The 18,645-nt window shown below is 37.9% G+C and overlaps 1 protein-coding gene across 9 annotated transcripts in view; it reads right to left on the reverse strand.

The window, feature by feature from the left end:
- The window catches only part of SIPA1L1 (signal induced proliferation associated 1 like 1), a 298,451-nt gene extending 284,157 nt beyond the window's left edge, over window positions 1-14,294 (reverse strand). For 7 of the 9 annotated variants that reach the window (XM_031952588.1, XM_031952586.1, XM_031952587.1 and 4 more), the window contains exon 1: window positions 14,195-14,294. The gene's annotated coding sequence lies outside the window, so the exon portion shown is untranslated. The remainder of the gene's footprint in view (window positions 1-14,194) is intronic. The other 2 variants (XM_003756271.4, XM_023502371.2) reach the window with 1 other exon arrangement.
- Window positions 14,295-18,645: the final 4,351 nt, after the last annotated feature.

Here is an 18,645-nt window from a genome sequence, read left to right on the forward strand (position 1 = left end):
TCTAGAAAGCAAAGTGGAGTTGGAGTCCATCTGACTTGGGAGTAAAAAAAAAGACCTGATTTAAGGACTGCTAGATGGGGCAGTGGGTAGAGCACCAGCCTTGAAAAGGACCCTAACTTCAAATCTGACCTCAGACACTTAACACTTCCTAGCTGTGTGACCCTGGGCAAGTCACAACCCTAATTACTTCAGCAAAAACAAAACAAACAAACAAAAAAAACACCCTGATGTCCTACCTCTCTTGATAAGGTATGACCATGGAAAAGCTATTAAACCTCTGTAGAACTCAAGTCACTGAAGTCTTATCTTTGTTATAGATGGTATTACAACCTTCACTGCCATAAGGAATTAGTTCCTTGAATGAACCAATGAAACCACAGATTTCATTTTAATATTGCTAATAATAAGCAATGATGTCCAGACAATTTCACCTTAGGCAAAGGAAATTATGTATCTGATAAAAACAGGTAAAAAGATGAATCGAATCACCCTGGTGGAAAGACTGATGGAATCTGAAAAACATAAGTTCTTCCAGTATCATATAGTGTGGAAAAAGCACTGGTATTATTAAGAAGTTCAGAAAATATTTGTATTGGAAGAAGAGCAATACTATTCAGAAAAAAAGGAAGGAAGGGAAAAGAAAGGGAAAGGAAAGGGAAATTCAAGAGTTCTGGTAACTCTTCAGTGATCACTATTTATTTAAAAGTACACTAACAGACTTTCACAGGTGATCCACTTTACAAGGAGATAGCCTAGATTACAATCTATCCAAATTTTAAGGACCAAATACTATACAGAATGCTGGAGTTTGAGTCAGAAAGACCTAGATTCAAATCCTGCCTCAGACACTTATTACCCCTATTGATGCTGGTCAAGTAAATTAACCTTTCTGGGCCACAGTTTCCTCAACTATAAAGTGGACTCAATGACCTTTAAGATTCCTTTCAGTTTTAAATCAATGATCTTATCAATAAAATATACATAAAGTTTTTTTTAAGTTAAAGGACTATATAAAGGAAAACTATTACTAACATCATATTTTCCATGAAATCTTTACCAACATTTTAGCACTATAAATATGTGATTCCTCCCATTTATATGTGATTCCTCCCATCTCCAATTTCTGCCAGCATTTAAACATATTTTTATGCATTATAATCTTTCACATACATATAAGCTTTATCCCCAATTGAAAATTGGAAATGATATACATAAATCTTTGAGGAGACTGTTTTACATTATGCTTACATCCCACAAATCTAGTAGTGTTATAAACATAGCATATGTTCAATAACTATTATTGAATTTGCATGATCTACATTACACTTCAAGGTTTTAGGTTCTTTTATATAGTTGCAGGCATTTCCAGCTTTCTGTCAGGTCTTCCATTAAATGATTACCAAATCAATGGGGTTTTTTTTTCATGATTAATATATCTTCTTTTCTATAAAATGACTAAATATGTAAGTTGAAATCCCCATGCCAAGTGAGTGAATAGGAATAATTTGTTCTAACAGACATGAAGGTGGCTGAAGCAGGCTCTGTGGAGAACTTTAGAGTTTGGTCAGACATCAAAGATGCCAAGGTCATCCACTGCATCTCCAGCCATTGCCGGTCATCCTGACTTTTGTCCTGCCCCTGGATTACAATGATTCAGGAAGAAAAAGTGAAACAGACAACTTTGTCCTACTCAGCTTTACTTAAGTTCAATTCACACACATGTCAAGACCCTGTGAAATCACTGGCTCTCTTCAAAAACAAAAGACAAACATAAAACAAAAACAAAAACAAAAAAGTGTGTGAATTCATATGTGGAAAAGAAATTTATGTTTTGAAAAGCATGCCAAATGGTTTCAATTTCCCAACAAATGCCTTACAACTTATGGCCACTTCCTATTTCTTTCTCCTCCATAAGTGCCAAAGAAATTTCTATAATAGATTTTTTTTTTTAATCTCATTATTTGGTAATAAGCTGGACTGAGGGCTTACAAGCTTTAGTCATTCAAGACTTCCAGTTTCTCCAACAGAATTTGACTTTGTTATACTGGAATGCATTAACTATATATAACATTTTCCACTATCCATGAATAAAACTGTATTTAAAAAAACAAATGTGATCTCTGAACAATTGTATACATTCTTTTAAACCAAAGGAACAGGAAGATGTTTATTTAGGTTCTCCAGCATACCAGAAAACTAAGTCCATATTTCTTTAGGCAAGAGCTTTCCCAGAAGCACATTCTAATCCCTGGCACAGGTGTTCTCTCTATACCACCCTTTTCAACATCTGTGACTGGGATTGCTAAACAGTTGAGCCCTTCCAGAGGAAGGCAATAGAAACTTCCTCCTCTTTTCTAGATGCTTCTGAAAAGGGAGGAAGACAATTCTATTTAATATTAACCACTGACATCAGTGGTTAATAAGGGCTGACATCAGACATCCCTTTTAGAAAAGAAAAAAAAACCTTTTCTTAAAGTCCATGGCATATTCAAAAAGAAGCTTTTTTTGCCTGAAAAAGAAGAGACCAGTTTTTCTCCCATTTTTTGCCAGCCATATTCATGTAATTAATATATGCAATTAAGATTAAATAAATGAAGTCAATTTGAAGTGAATCCTCTCACTTTTGCCTTTCTATTCCACTCACTGATTCCTTCTCATTCTCTCAAGTTACTCTTTTATGCCTTTTCCTCTCCCCATCAACCTCCCAATCACAACCCCACACAATATTTGCAAGAGATAATGTTGCAAATGATAAAATGGAGAGGGACCATTTAAGAGGAACTTCAACTTCCCTACACTATCTCTCCTCCTCCTATCTCTAAGTTGGAACTACCTGTCCCTATTCCTTGCTAAGACTAATCGTAGTACCTATGTATGCCCCATAACTCATCTCCTCATGACTCCTACAGGACCACACATCAGCAACTTTCATGCATCTTCAATCTTTCCCTTTCCTCTGGGCTCCTTCCTATCAAATATACTCAGGTCTTAGGAATTCTCCACAAGCCTTCTTCTCCAAACCTATTTAGCTACTATCCCATCTTTCTCCTTTCTCTACTAAATAAACAATACTAATAATTATAGCTAGCATTTATATATTACTTTTAAGATTTACAAAGGATTTTCACAATTATTTCACTTGTTCCTCATAATAACCCTAGAAGGTCAGTATTACTATCTCCATTTTACAGATGAAAAAACTTAGGTAAACAGGGGTCAACTGACTTGCCCAGTATCCCACAGCATTTGAGGCTGAATTTGAATTCAGATCTTTCTGATTCCAGGCCCCAGAATTCTATCCAGTGAACCACCCGGCTGCCTACAACCAAAATATCAATTTCCCTCAAATTGTCCATATCTCTTTTTTAATCTCTTATGCTTTTATCTGATATTGTGTGTTACAGTTATTTGTGTCTACTGGGTCACCCTACTAGACTAAATTCCAAAGGGGCAAGGATCTTGTGTTATCTTAACACTGTTTCCTCTTGCACCTCAAATGTGTTTTACATAAAGTATCTAAAGAAAGTTTCTGAATTCTTGTATTAAGAACAAAATTTTATTTTCATATTGAAATTTTTACAACTAAAATTACATGCTTAATTATGTATTTTCACTACAGTGGTACTCAGGGCACATGACATTGATTTGATGACATTACAAACTTGAGTCCTATTTGCACAGGTAAGGAGGAATTATCTAGAAAAAAGGTAATTCTTATTTTAATCCAAAAAACAATAATTTTGGAGAAATGGGACTTGTGACTTTACTGGAATAGAGAATGCCCATAGATGAAATTTCTTTTATCAGTGAAGATCTGCAATTGCTCAGCAATTTACATTCTTAGCTGTTTTAAACACTAAAAGGTTAAGTTCTTATTCCATGGTCACAAAGTCAAAATGTGTCAGAGGCTGCATTTGAACCCAGGTCTTTCTGATGCCAATCTAGCCCTCTACCCATTTGAATCCATATTATTTCCTTCTTTTGTAAATACATGCAACCAATATGCTTTTTTGCCAAAATAAAGTCCTAATCATTAAGATGTCAATCTTGCCTCCTACTATAAAAGAATGCCTGAACATAACATAAAGCTCATTTAATACATAATCCATGCAACAGAAATTTTAAAGTAAATAAAAGATACTAAGGAAGGCACCATAAAATATGTAATCCTTAATTGTTATTATAAGAAGAGATAATAGTGATGCAAATCCAACTACCTTTTTAAAAAATATTATCCAACAACACTCTAACAATATGGACTAAGTAAATACCAAGAAGAAGGTTTTAAAAGCATAAAACATTTTTAAATAGTCTTAGGGGAGAGGGGAAACCAAAATTTGTAGCTTTCTTAAAAGAATTATGAATGTAGCATAAGATCATAGGTCTCTAAGGATTATTATCACTATTATTATTATTATTATTATTTTATTATTATAGCTAGTATTTATGAAGCATCTCTAGCGAAGAGGGAGAGAAAAAATGGGAAAAAATTACATGATAACTTTATTATATATTTAAAAGGAATAGCAAGTTGTAAATAATAGATTTGCAATTTCATGTGCAATCATCTTTTTTATTATACTACGTTAAGAAAATGCTTGTTTTGTTCCTTAAATTAAATAGTGCCAGGCACTGTCCCCTAAGGGCTTTACAAATATAATCTCTTTGTTCTTCACAATAAGCCTGGAAGGCAGGAGCTACGTTTATCCCCATTTTACAGTAGAGAAAATTGAGGCAAAGAGATTAAGTGATTTGCTCAAAAGTGTAAGACTGAATTCAAACTCAAATTTTCCTGACTCCTGACTTTACAGCATTGTATCCATTGTGCCACGAGCTAATTATACCAATACAATACAGACGAGTTCTAATCTGAATTTGGAAACAATTAAATTGCAAGGGAAATTTAAATATTAAAAATTTATAAATGGGGAAGATTCTGAAGAAGTTGGTAAATTTCAAGTTCTCCAGATTTCCCTCACAAACAGAACTTGAGCCTCAGGGCGAACACAGACTGGTGAAAGATCAAGAGGAGCTGGGGCTGAACGAGGGTCCTCCAGATACAATCGGACAAGATCTGAATTAAGAAGACCCTAGGCTGGAGATTAACCAGTGAGAAGTGCAAACACCACTAGGGCTTCCGTGTGGCTCACAGGAGAGCCCTAAGGCTAGCTGGGTAAGGATGGAGACTTTCACTGTTTAAGACTATTAGCTGAGTACGGGATATCTGAGGGAACCTCGGCTGATTAGGACGGCCAGGTCCAGCTGAGCCGCAGAACCGCTGCCCCGGGCAAGAAGGAACCAACCCAGAGAATGCGAAGGCAGTGGGGCAGGAACGCTGATGGCCGCAGGCACTTGCAGGAGGGGAGAGCTCTTGATCTCCCGTCAGAGAGAGCTCAAGTGAAGCCAGAGGCATCATTCCCGGACTCCACAATTAGAGGTGCTTACACTAATACCTCTTATTAAAAACAAAAATGAACTAACAAATTAGAAAGAACCCCACAATTGAAACACATTATGGGAACAGGGAAAACCGGGGTTCATCTTCAGAGGAGCACACTTTAGTTAAAAAAAAAAAAAAAAAAAAAAAAAACTACCCCAAAGAGTAAGTGAAATGGCATCCCACCCAGAAAAAGTTATAGAACTCTAAAAAGAATTTTAAGTCAAATGAGATATTGAGGAAAAATAAGATGAAAAAAGTTAACTAACTAGAAAAGGAGATAGAGTCTCAAAGACGAAAATAATTCTTTGAAAATTAGAATTGGACAAGGGGAAGCCAGTGAAGCTATGAGACCAAAAAATAACAAAACAGATTATAAAGAATGAGAAACTAGAATAGAATAGAATAGATGACATAAGAGAAACAACAGATCTGGAGAACAGATAAAGAAAATATAAGAATAATTGGGCTGTCAGAAAGTTGTGACCAAAAAGAAAACCTTGACACAATAAAACAGGAAATAATCCAAGAAAACTGTCCCAGAGTGATAGACTATAGGGGGAAAACAGTAATAGCAAAAATCTAACAATCACCATCTCAGAGATTCTTTGTGGAAAACACACAGAAATATTGCCAAATTTCAAAACTTCCCAGATCAAAGAGAAAATTTTGCCATAAATAAGAAAAAAAAAAAAAAAATTCAAACATGCTGAAGCCACAACTAGAATTGTACAAGACTTATCAGCAGCTACAATAAAAGACCACAGGTCCTGGAATCAACAATCAAGAGAATATCACATACAGCAAAATTATCTATAATTCCGAATGAGAAAAAATGGACATTCAACGAACTTGTAAATTTTCAGAATTTACTATAAACCAAACCCAAACTTAACAGAAAATTTAACATATAAGAGTCAATATCAAAGATCAATTTTAAGTAACTCAATATAGGCAAACAGTTTAAACACAAACAGGGTTTTTTTTACATGGGAAATATATACTTATGTTTAAGATTCACATCAACAATAGGGTAGCTCAAAAGAAAGATTGGCAGAGTTAAGATAAAAATAGTAATCATGTTACATAAACGAGGTGTAGAGGAAGAATAGACACAAAGGCATTACAGGGGAAAGTAGGGCTCTAGTTCTGAAAACCTCCTCACATCAGGAGTGAGTTCAATAGGCAATACTATGTCTATGCCATGAAGGATATAGTACTCTTCAAAATCTATAATGAAATAAGGGGGGAGGGATGGGCTGATGGGGAACAAAAGGCGAGGAAAGAAGACAATGGAGGGATACTTGGATGGGGGAGGTTAAGTAATAGCAATGAAAGTTATGAAGCAAAATTTAATTAGAGTCAGCAAGGATAGGAAAGATGTTGGAGGGAGGTGAGTATATATGTATGTATATATCTACATATGTATACATAAATATATCTTTTAACTGTAGCTTGCTTGGCGGTGGGGGATGAAAGGGAGGAAAATAAAGTAAATAAAGTGCAGAACAGAAAATCAAAACTATTTACAAGGAAGTAAAGAAAAAATGGGCATTCATGAATATAATTTCTTCTACTAAAATATATACTTTTTTGATTTGGTAATTTGTTGTTACATATTTTGAATCCTCCCCGATGTTCTGCTAGACATATGACAATGTTCTCTTTTATTTTGCTTCATTTTGTTTTGTATTTCTTTTGTTGGTTTTTTTTTTTCTTTTTCCTTTTTTTTTCCAATAAATCTTTTTTTAAAATTTATTATTATTATAGCTTTTTATTTACAAGATATATGCACGGGTAATTTTTCAGCATTGACAATTGCAAAACTTTTGTTCCAATTTTTCCCCTTCTTCCCCCTACCCTCTCCCCCAGATGGCAGGTAGACCAAAACATGTTACATATGTTAAAGTATATGTTAAATACAATATATGTATACATATCCATAGTTATTTTGCTGCACAAGAAGACTCACACTTCGAAATAGTATACATTTAACCTGTGAAGGAAATCAAAAATGCAGGCAGACAAAAATAGAGGGATTGGAAATGCTATGTAGTGGTTCACACTCATTTCCCAGAGTTCTTTCACTGAGTGTAGCTGGTTCTATTCATTATTGAATAAATGGAACTGATTTGGTTCATCTCATTGTCGAAGAGAGCCACATCCATCAGAATTGATCATCATATAGTATTGCCGTTGAAGTGTATAATGATCTCCTGGTCCTGCTCATTTCACTCAGCATCAGTTCATGTAAGTCTCTTCAGGCCTTTCTGAAATCATCCTGCTGGTCATTTCTTACAGAACAATAACATTCCATAACATTCATATACCACAATTTTAGAATAAATCTTTTTTAAAATTACAAATGGAATATATGCCTTAAGGAACTTTATATTTCAAGAAAATTAAACTATCAAGATGAAAAAACTGAAACAAGGTAAAATAATATGGGTAGTCAAAATCAAAGACATGAATTAACCAATTGTTTTTCATGATAAGGTTCTACAAATTTATTAAATTAGTTGGAAGGAATAATGATATAAAGCATTAAGCAGATCACTTTTTTTTTTAACCTTCTAAAAAATAAAGTTGAGGACATACAAAATGTGAGCTATTAAAAAATTATAACACCAAAAGCTGATTGGCAACACTTGATCAAGACTTTTGTGGAAGACATGCACACTAGTCTGCTAGTGGCTCTGACAAGCAATCTAATCATTCCAGAAAACAATTTGAAATTATGCTAATAAATTAATTTGAATGATCATTCTCTTTGATCTGAAGATTCTACTGGCACATAAAGGAGAGAATGAAGCCAAGGAGAACAATTAGAAAATTATCATTAAAAACACACACACATACCTTAAGGTCAAAAGAAGAAAAAAAAGACCAATTACTCTAAAATGCATTACAACAGCTAAACCACTAGAAACAAAGTGGATGTCAATTGATAGAAAAATAGCTAAACCACCTGTGGTACATTAATGAAATATGGATGAGTCATAACAAAAAGAAATATAAAGAACATAAGAGGAGCTTTGGAAGAATTTTATGAATTGATGAAATGTGAAGTAGAACCAGGAAAACAATATACATATCCAGGAACAGGAATGGAAATACTAGTAAATGGAATTATAACCAAGTTTATCCTCCAAAAAAGAGAGACAAGACTAGACCTTGCTCCTTTCTTGTCAGAAGTGGAGGATAATGCATATGGAACACAACATATACTGTCAAACGTGCTTGTAGTTAGTTTTATTGAATTGCTTTCCTTTCTCTTCTTTTTTGGGGTTTTTTTTTATAAAAGATGGTTGTCTGGATGGGACAGGTCAAAAGGAAATACTGGTAATTGAAAAAAGGATATGAAAAGTGATTTAAAACAAGACATCAGACATTAAATATCCTCAGATATTTCATTTCCCACCTTGGTTACACTCATTTTTCTCTAACTACCAACCTCCCTAATAAACTCAACATTGGGAAACATTGTTAGCATCTTTCAAGTACTAATTAGGCCTGGCATTCACAATATAATCTACTCCTGTGATGAGAAGATTGAACCAAGAATTCCTCAATCTCCACTTAAGGAGGTGGGATAAGGTTGACATCTCATTTTCTACTTCGGCTGCCCACTATTTGGACTTCTTTTAATTTTTTTGGCTATAATTATTTTGAACTTTGATTTCTCCACGTCCATGATACCTTATGCTACCTTATCCCTCCAAATTTCTTATACATTTTGTCTTCTCTCATTAAATTGTAAGTCACTTCAAGTCAGTTACTGTCTTTCTTTTTCATGTTTGCATCCCTAGCATTTAGCACAGTGCCTGGTGTTTAGTAGGCACTTACTTAATAACTGTTTATTGACTATATATCAATAAAAATATTTTAAAGATCATTTTATCTAGTTTTGCAACAAGAACACAGATTTTAATAACCACTCAATAAGAACTATTACTAAATACTAGATACTATGCTAGGGACTTGAAGATAAACATAAAGACAAAAACAAAACAGTCCCTGCCCCCTCTTGGAGCTTACATTATAAGAGACAATATATTGAAATATGGGGGAGAAGAGAGGAAAAGATGATGATGAGGGGAGCAAATTAGGCATTGCCTGTATTGAGTTTTCAAGGAAATCAGAAGCTGAGAATGCTGCAGAATAATTTGAAGGCTTAGAAGATAGCCCCATGAAAAGACACAGCAATGTCAATGGAGATGAAGTGTCAGGCTCAAGGAACAGCAACAAGGTCAGTGCGACTTAAAATGGATAGTGTTCAGCCAAAGAGGAATAATGGTAGATTACAGTTGGATCATGATGGATTTTAAACATCAAACAGAGTGGCTAAGAGTTGATTCTAGAGGCAACACAGAGTCTCAAGAGTTTATGAGTAGGGGGTTAGATATGCACTTTAGGAAAATGACTTGCAAATGTATGGATGCAGGAGAGGCTTGAGAGACCCCTCTATAAGCATTCCTCTTCCCCTTTTATTCTTACAATAAATATTTACATGCCTGTTACCTGTCTATCAAGTCTCCCAAACAAGGTCTAAGACACACATTTTTGTTTTCTTCTAAAAAGAGGGCTGGCTTGAGTTTCTGCTTTGCAATCTAACCTAGAAAAAATACTTTGCCTCTAGAGGGTCTAAAGTTTTCCTATCTAAAAAATAAGGGATTAAAATTAAAGGATAATTTCCAGTTTTAAAATTCAATAATTCTAAACCCTAGTCCAGAAAAGACGTGTCCACTATAAGACTCTGGCTGTCATGGTGCATACAGAGCCAGAAAGATCTGCCTCTAACCTCACAGTGCTTTCTTAAAGGCAGCTAGTTGTAAGGCTCTAAATTGCAGACCAAAAATTAATCTCACTGGTAAAGTAATTTTCGCGGAATTTCTGATATCAGTGAAATCGTAAGTATAGTTCCTATCCCTATAAGAGACCAATGAATCCCAACTCACTCTATGCAGAACATAAGATTTATTATATTATCAAATTCTAAAAACAAAATCCATTTGAAGGTAATCAGAATTAGAATTTTACAAATCTAAAAGTTATGGCATACTGATAACTGAGGAATAACTTTATAATCCATTGATACACTTAAAACTGCACCAAGACTTTCAGATCACTTGTACTTTTTTAATGGCAGAAAGAAGCCATAAAAATCAATCTCTCTACATCTAGCTATACCTTAATGGAACAAGTCTTCTGTATTTATCATTCACAGATGAGATTAATCATTTTCTTCTTCCTAGAACAAAGAATGTGAGTCCTAAGTCAGAAATGTCTACTGAGAATCCTCAGAAAAGTTTTCATGCAATACTGTGCTGCATTAAAAATATGAAAATGGAAATTGTGGCATATAATTTATGTTGTGATTCAATCATTACCCTACTTACTAACTCTTTAAGAGCAGGGATTCTGTAATTTTCCCATCTATGTTTCAGTACCTTGCATATAGTGGGTGCTAAATAATTAAATTTGTCTTTTTTGGTTAGTAAGATTGAATTCTTCTTCCTTTCTATTTTTTGTTATTGTTCAGGTCATTTCAGTGGTTATCTGACTCTGTGGGCCTCATTTGAGCTTTTCTAGGCAAAGATACTAGAGTGGTTTTTCCATTTTCTTCTCCAGCTCATTTTAGAGGTGAGGAAACTAAAACAGGCTAAGTAACTTGCCCAGAGTCACAAAGCTAGTTGTCTGAGGCCAAACTTAAACTCAAATCTTTCTGGTGCTCTATCCACTGTGCCAGCCAGCTGCCTCCTTATCTATCCAGAGCTCCTCATTCTCCTGGTCCCACAGCTGCTCAGACAGGTACAAACTTAGTGGTATAATAAAGAAACATTCACACTCTAACCTTGGAGCCAATTCCAGTGCCCCCAAATGTTAAAAAAAAAAAAAAAAAAAAAAAAACCTTATAGCTATTAAGATGTAGTCCTTAATTTTTTACTTTAAAGAAAATATTAATAATATAAGGATATATGAAGTACCAAATCAAAGTAACTGATGAGATGTCCTAAAAAATACTAATAGAAAACATGAACATCAGAAAAAAGACTACTGAATTCCCAGATTCTAAGAAAACTTGTTCTATGTTAATTCAGCCTTCTTCCAAAGGTATTATTGGAACTATTGTTTAAAGTTCAATTCAATCTAGTTGCACTCATTCACTAAAGTCACTGCCAATTTTGCTTGGCACTTTAGATCTAAAGGTTTCCTTGCACCAAAACTGGATTTTGAACTTAACCAGCTGCAGAAAGGTGGGGGCAGAAAACAAGAGAAGCTAACAACAGCAACACCTACTGACTATGTTGAGTCACTTGCTAAAAGCTTTGTCTACTTTAAATTGAGTAAATCCAGATGGATAGGCAAGTTTCAATAAGAAGCCTTAAATAAGGAGACAAGAAAATAAAATATGTTAGCTATATAAAACTATCCATTCCCAAATACTTGGTTTCTTCTGGCCAATTAGGAGAGTAACATTTTTGTCCTTTTCAATAATTATTTAAAGTTTATGACAAACAAATTGAGAGAGAAAGCCATTGGGGGTTTTAAATTAAATTTCCTGAATTCCTTAATACCCAATTTGTCATCTAATAGCCAGACATATCACTGAGAACAAATTCTATTATTTTTTAAAGCATTTCTCTGGGACTACTTGCTATCACCAAGTTCCACTTTTATCAATCTGAGGATGTTCATTCTGCTAAAAGGTTGGAAGTGAATTAACTTAACTGCCTTTCTAAAAATGAGAAAGGAAAAAAGTGACAAGTTTTTAAGGACCATACATAGAAAATTAAGAAAGCAAGCACAGTATAAACAGTATACTTTATGGGACTCTAGACTATGTCTGGTAAAGAAGAAAATGTATTTTAATGGATAGTGGATTGGTCTTCCAGTCAAGAAGACCAGCAACAAGCAAGTCTAACCTTGAACACATACAATCAGTGACCAAAACAAAGTCATTAAATTAACTGTGCCTTAAGCAACCCTCTAAAACAATTATAAGTATCTCATTAAATACTTTCTCTTCCAAAAAAGTCATCACAAAACTTTAATTTACCAGAAAAAGATGTTTAGATGACATTCAGTCCCAATTACTCCTCCCTCAAAAATACATTCCCTAAATCCTTGGTCAAATTTAGACTTTCCCAGAAATTGAAACATTTCTCATTTATCTCCATATTTTCCAGCAATTAATATTATTAAAATGTAAGCCTGACCAACATTACCTAATTTAGAATCAGAGAACCTGGGTCAAATCCCAGCACTGTATGGAAAATTCCACAAAATTCCTATCATTTTAAAATATTAATAACAGCTATCAGGTATACTTTACCAGATACCTTCCTTAACAATCCTGGGAAACAGAGAATATATTATTTCCTCATTTTGGAACAGGGAACCTGAGTTCAGTGATTTGCTCCAGGTCACATGGTTAATAAAGGCAGGGTTCAGCCTTGAATAAAAGGTCTTCTCATTTTGAGTTCACTACACCACCCAGACATGAAAGTCTAGCAGCTTCCTGCTAAATTTCCAATATATGATTTGGGAGAATTAATAGTGTTACCACCATAATATAAATTAGCCTATCAATTTGCTTCCTCGGTCACTCTCAAAGGATGTTGAGGTAAAAAGACTCACGTCAAGTAAGTTTGGATGGGGACAGGCAAACAAGATCGCTCTATATGTTAATGTTCTCTCTCTGCTCAAATAATCATGTATTTATCTATTTACAAGTTAGCTTCCCCAGAAGAATATGAAGTAGGAAATATCTCTGAACACCCAGAACCTGGCTCACAGTAGGCACTAAACAGGTGCTTGTGGTACAGGCACTGCACTGGGTGACCTTGAGCAAGTCACAACCTCCCTGACCTGTTTCCTCACTTGTAAGATGAGAGAAGGTTGGACTAGATGAACTCTTAAAAGTACTTCTCAACCTTAAATCTGGGATCTTATGATCCATGGTTCTTTCTAAAACAGTAAAACAATTGAGGTCTGTTAATTTTTCAAATATTTAAAAGATTAGGAACATATGGGTGCAGGAGGAAAAAATTATTTTTTGCTGCAGCCTCCACCTTTCTTCCTTTTACCTGCTCCAAGAGAACAGGGCTAAGGCATCCTCCAGCTTTCCCTCCTCCAAACCCTAGGGAGGGAAATTAACCACCTACAAAAGCTTCACTTCTCCCCTACCTTTCCCACGATTAAATCATTTCGCACATCCCCTAAGGCACAGCCTACAAAAGGCGTTCATCAGCCTTACTAGGGTTCCAAAACTAAATGGGAATCTTTTAGGGGAAAGATCAAGGGGATGGAGAGTCTGCAGCTAAGTTGGGCACAGAAACAAAATGCATGAGCTCACGTTAAACTACCTCTCCCAACGGAACGAACGTTTAGATCCCATCACCAATGAAAGAAGCTAAGTGTGCTCTTCCCCGCCCCCCCCCCCCCATCAGTTTTGCAGATTCGGGATTTAAGGTATGTATGTCTATTTACACAAATGCATTCTAACCTCCCAACAATGTGTAATGTGGGTTCTTTCCTAGGCAATTCTACAAGAACGGCACTACTCCCCAAAATCGAAAATAAAAGTTTAACCTCCCCCCACCCCCAGTCTCCCCAATAGCAAACGCGCATTCAAATCGAGCTATAAAAGCAGAAAGGGAACAGCATACAACCATGCAACAACCTCCCCGGGAATTCTTTCATCTTCCCCCAGCCCCCCTCCACAACCTGACACCTGGGGAAGCCACTTACCCCTTTGGAGTTGGGCGCCCCCCCTCCTGTCCAGCTCCCGGAAGAGACAGATGGTGTCCAGGAGTAGTTTCCACTCGAGCTCTCTTCGGAGGAGGAGGAGGAGGAGGAAGAGGAGGAGGAGGAGGAGGAAGAGGAGGAGGAGGAGGAGGAGGAGGAATTCTGGCTACAGCGGCACACACACACACACACACACCACTGACACGGTGCTCTACCGCCTTCTTAGGGCTCTCTGCGGAAAATAAGCAAGGCAGAGATTGGGGAAGAAGAAAAAAGAGGGAGGGGAGAATTGTGGAGTGGAGGGGGAGGGGGGAAATCAGATCAACTCAAAAAAAAAAAAAAAGTCTTTCTCTGAAAAGAGTATCCAAGGAGAAGAGAGGAAAAGCCGAAGGAGAAAAGCCCAAGGAAGGAAAGAAGGGTTCTTCTATCTTCTGGAAACCTGGGAGGAGGAAGCGATGAAAGGACTGGAAGGCTAGGCAGGCGGCACTGGGGCGCCGCCACTCAGGTAAGGGGGCCGTGGGGGGGATGGGTCCCCCTCCCCACGCCCCTCGCTCCAGCCTGAGCTCGAGCAGCACTCCCCAACGCGACCCCCCGAAACCCAGGAGAAGGATGAAGACGAGGAGGAAACGAAAAGGCTCCGCGGCCGGGCGGGGGGAGTTGCGGGAGGAGAGGGGGCGGGGAAGGACAGGTAGGGAAGAGGAGGTCGGAGGGGGCGGGAGGTTCGCTGGAAGGGGACTGTACCGGGGAAGGAGACCGGAGGGGCTCCTAGGAAGGGGAGGCTGTCTCCGAAGCCCCCGACTCCCAGCGACTCTCAGCGCCGCATTGACTTTGGCTCGCCCGCCCGCTCGTTCCCGCACGCACGCACGCACGCACGCACACAACTCCCTAACAAAGTTGCAGCTGCTGCGGCGGCGGCGGAGGCGGAGGTGGCTGCTGCTGCTGCTGCTGCTGCTGCTGCTGCTGCTGCCGCCGGAGCTAGTGGTGCTAGCGGCGGCGGCGGCGGCGCGCGCTCGCTCGCTCCCGCCCGCGCAGAACGTTCGCTTCCCCACTCCCAACTCTTCTTCTCCTCCCTACTCCCCCAAGCTTTCTCCGCCCCCTCCTCCCCCTTCCCACTCTTACCCCCCCCTAACCCCTGCCCGCCTCTCGGCGAGTCTGGGGGGTGAGATCACCTCCAGGGCTGCTCCGAGCCCCCGGCGAGCTCTCGCGAGAGTCCCGGGAGACAGCGGGAAGTGGAAGGAACTGGTGGGAGGAGGAGAGGAAAAGGGGAGGAGGGCGGCTCTCCGCGCCGCGTTGTCATGACGACGGGCAAGCGCCGGGTTCCTGCCGCCCGCGGAGAGCCGGCGCTGCGAACGTGGGTGCGCGGCTAGCTCACCTCTCCCCGCCTCTCCCTCCTCCCTCCCGCTGCCGTCCCGGCTCCGCCACGGCGCGGCGGTAGAAAGCGGGGAGTGCACGCGACCCGGGGAGAGTCCCGCGCACTTGCTGCACCTGCCCGACGGGACGGGTGTGGGCCCAGATAACCGTCTTGCAGAGCCCGGGGCATCTGGTGCAATTGCGTCCGTGGCTCAAGGTTAAAGGTAACGCCCCATCTCCATCGTAGCTCTGGGGCCAAGATCCAAGGGCCGGGATCCTGGAAGGCTCTAGCGCTCATCCCACTTACTAGCCCCCTGTGATGGGGGCAGTCTATTAACTTTACAGTCTCAGTCTCCTTATCTGTACAATGGAGATAATAGCAACTATCTCTCAAGATTGTTGCAAGGAACGGATGAGATCATTGTTGTAAAGCTCCCAGAATTGTGCTCGTTACACAAGCTAAATAAATGTTAGCTGTTATTATTATTTATATCGTCCTTCCATTATAATGCAGCTCAACTCACTGCTCTGTAGACACTGGTTAGAATATAACCTATCCATACATAAAACTAGATATGGGGCTCTGGGACTCTAATGGCTTCCCTCTTTTTATTATTTTCTATTTTTTCTTTATATAGTTTGTATACACTAGTTTGGAAGTTGTTTCCATATTAGATTGCGAATGCTTCCAGAGTCTTAACAAACATCATAAAGAATTGTTTTTTTTTTTTAATCATAAATTAATTTCAAAACAAAGGCTGTTGGATGAATAAAGCATTTATTAAGCACTTAATTTATGCATAGTATTGTTCGAAGAACTGGAAGGTCATAGAGAAAAGTTTTCAATCCCTGCTGTCAAGGAGTTGGCTTTCTAATGCTGCCTCTCTGGTCCCTCCAATACACTATAAAATACTTTTACCTTTCCATGATTAACCTGCTTTGAGTTTCTTTTAGCTGGTGACCTCACAAAAGCCCCAAGGATTGGAAGGAGGAAAAATATTTAGAGTTTTTAAAAACTATTAAAGTTTTGACAAATGTGTGTTCTTAGTGCTCTTGTTGTTCTGTCCATCCATTTCTTCCTGACCCCTAAAGGGGTTTTCTTGGCAAAAATACTGGAGTGGTTTGTTATTTCCTCCCCAGTGGACTAAGGCAGAGAGAGGTTAAGTTACTTGATGAGGTCACTTAGATAGTGATTGTCTGTGGCCAGTTTGAATTAGTTTTTCCTGACTCCAGGTCCAGCACTCTACCCACTGAGCCGCCTAACTGCCTGGTTATGTTGTTTTAATGTAAAGATTATACATGGAATCCTGTTAAAGGTGGAGACAATTCTCAGTACTTTTTCACCCTTTGATTTTAGGCATTTAAAAGCTTAAATGGAGCACTTTCCCCTAAAATTCTGTAGAATCTGCATTTAAATAACAGTGCATGTCAAAAATTGTCTTGAAAGTACATGAGCATTTTCTCCCATTCTCTTCATTGATTTTATTTCATTTACATGACCTTTAAGGTTTATAAAGTACTTTACATGCAGTACTTTATTTGATTCTGATCCAAATTTTATAAACTAGTCAACTGAGGTTAAGAGAGATTAACTGACTTCTAGGGTCACATGATTTGGTATGAGAACGAAAGCCCTCTGATTCCAAGGCAAGCATTATGTTTTATGTTATTCCACCCCACCCCACTCCTATTTCATTAGAGTAGAATGAATTATTAGAAAAAATAGGGATTTAGAGTCAGAATATGGAGATCAAACTCCTGACTATTATAATAGTCTACTGATGGGTCTGTCTGCCTCCCATCTCTCCACTATCTGAAACAACTTCCATTCAGCCACTTTCTGAATTAAAGAATAAATCCAACTATGTCACTCCCCTACTCAAAAAAACTCCCTTTGGAAGCCAAGATCAAGCACAAAATCTAGTTTGGTGTTCAATATAACCTAGTTCACTTCACCCTACCCTCTACTCCCCTCACACACACACACATACACACACTCACCCTCCTAGCCTTTATAGACCTTTCTGCCTGTATTCTTTAATCCAATGACACTAATGTCCTGGCTGTTCTTAATAAAATTGGCTCCAGGCACTTTCTCTGGATGTCGAAGATGCCTAAAATGCTCTCTCTCCTCATCTCCAATTACTGGCTTCTCAGACTCTTCTTGATCTTATTTGGGGTTTTCTTAACAAAGATATTGGAGTAATTTGCCATTTCCTTCCCCACTTATTTGACAGATGAGGAAATTGAGGCAAACTCAAGTGAATTTGCCTAGAGACATACAGCCAGATTTGTACTCATAAAGAAGATTTTTCCTGACTCCAGATCTGACATTTTATCTACTTACCACCTCCCTTTTTCTTTCTCCCTCCCCCTCTTCATCGCCCCGCCCCCAAGCCACCCTACTGGCTTTTCTGGCTTCCTTCAAGTGTGAATCAAAATCTCATCTTCTATAAAGGAAGCCCATACCAATCCTCTTAAATCTAATGGCTTCCCTCTTTTTATTATTTTCTATTTTTTCTTTATATAGTTTGTTTGTATACACTAGTTTAGAAGTTGTTTCCATATTAGATTGTGAATGCTTCCAGAGTCTTAACAAACATCATAACAAATTGTTTTTTTTAAAAATCATAAATTAATTTCAAAACATTAGCCAGTATAAATTAATTGCCATTACAGAGAATCCAAAAGAATTCCAAAAGTGACAGCAAATATCTGATTCATTTGCCAAATAGATTCCAGAGGCAAAAGTAGAATAGAATATAAACTTGCCTATAAAATCTTACAAAGAAGGATGGTGGACAGTTATAAACAATATTATTTCATAAAGCAGAGAAAAGCAGTGGAGGGTAAAACCAGTTTATTAGAAAGTTTGTCAAAATATCAGACCAAGCCAAGACATCCCAAGGGCTTTCAAGGATAGAAATGAAATGAACACTGAAAACTAAAGAAAAATGGGAAAGATTTACCAAAAAATTTTTTTTTCAACAAACTGTTTTCTTTGTTAAAAAGTGGTAGATCCAAGCCTCAACATTATAAATCCTTAGGTGTATATAGATGAGGCAGAAATAACACTTGGAAAAAAAAAAAAAAAAAAAAGGAAG

This window comes from Sarcophilus harrisii, chromosome 2 (assembly GCF_902635505.1).
Source record: "Sarcophilus harrisii chromosome 2, mSarHar1.11, whole genome shotgun sequence".
NCBI lineage: Eukaryota > Metazoa > Chordata > Mammalia > Dasyuromorphia > Dasyuridae > Sarcophilus > Sarcophilus harrisii.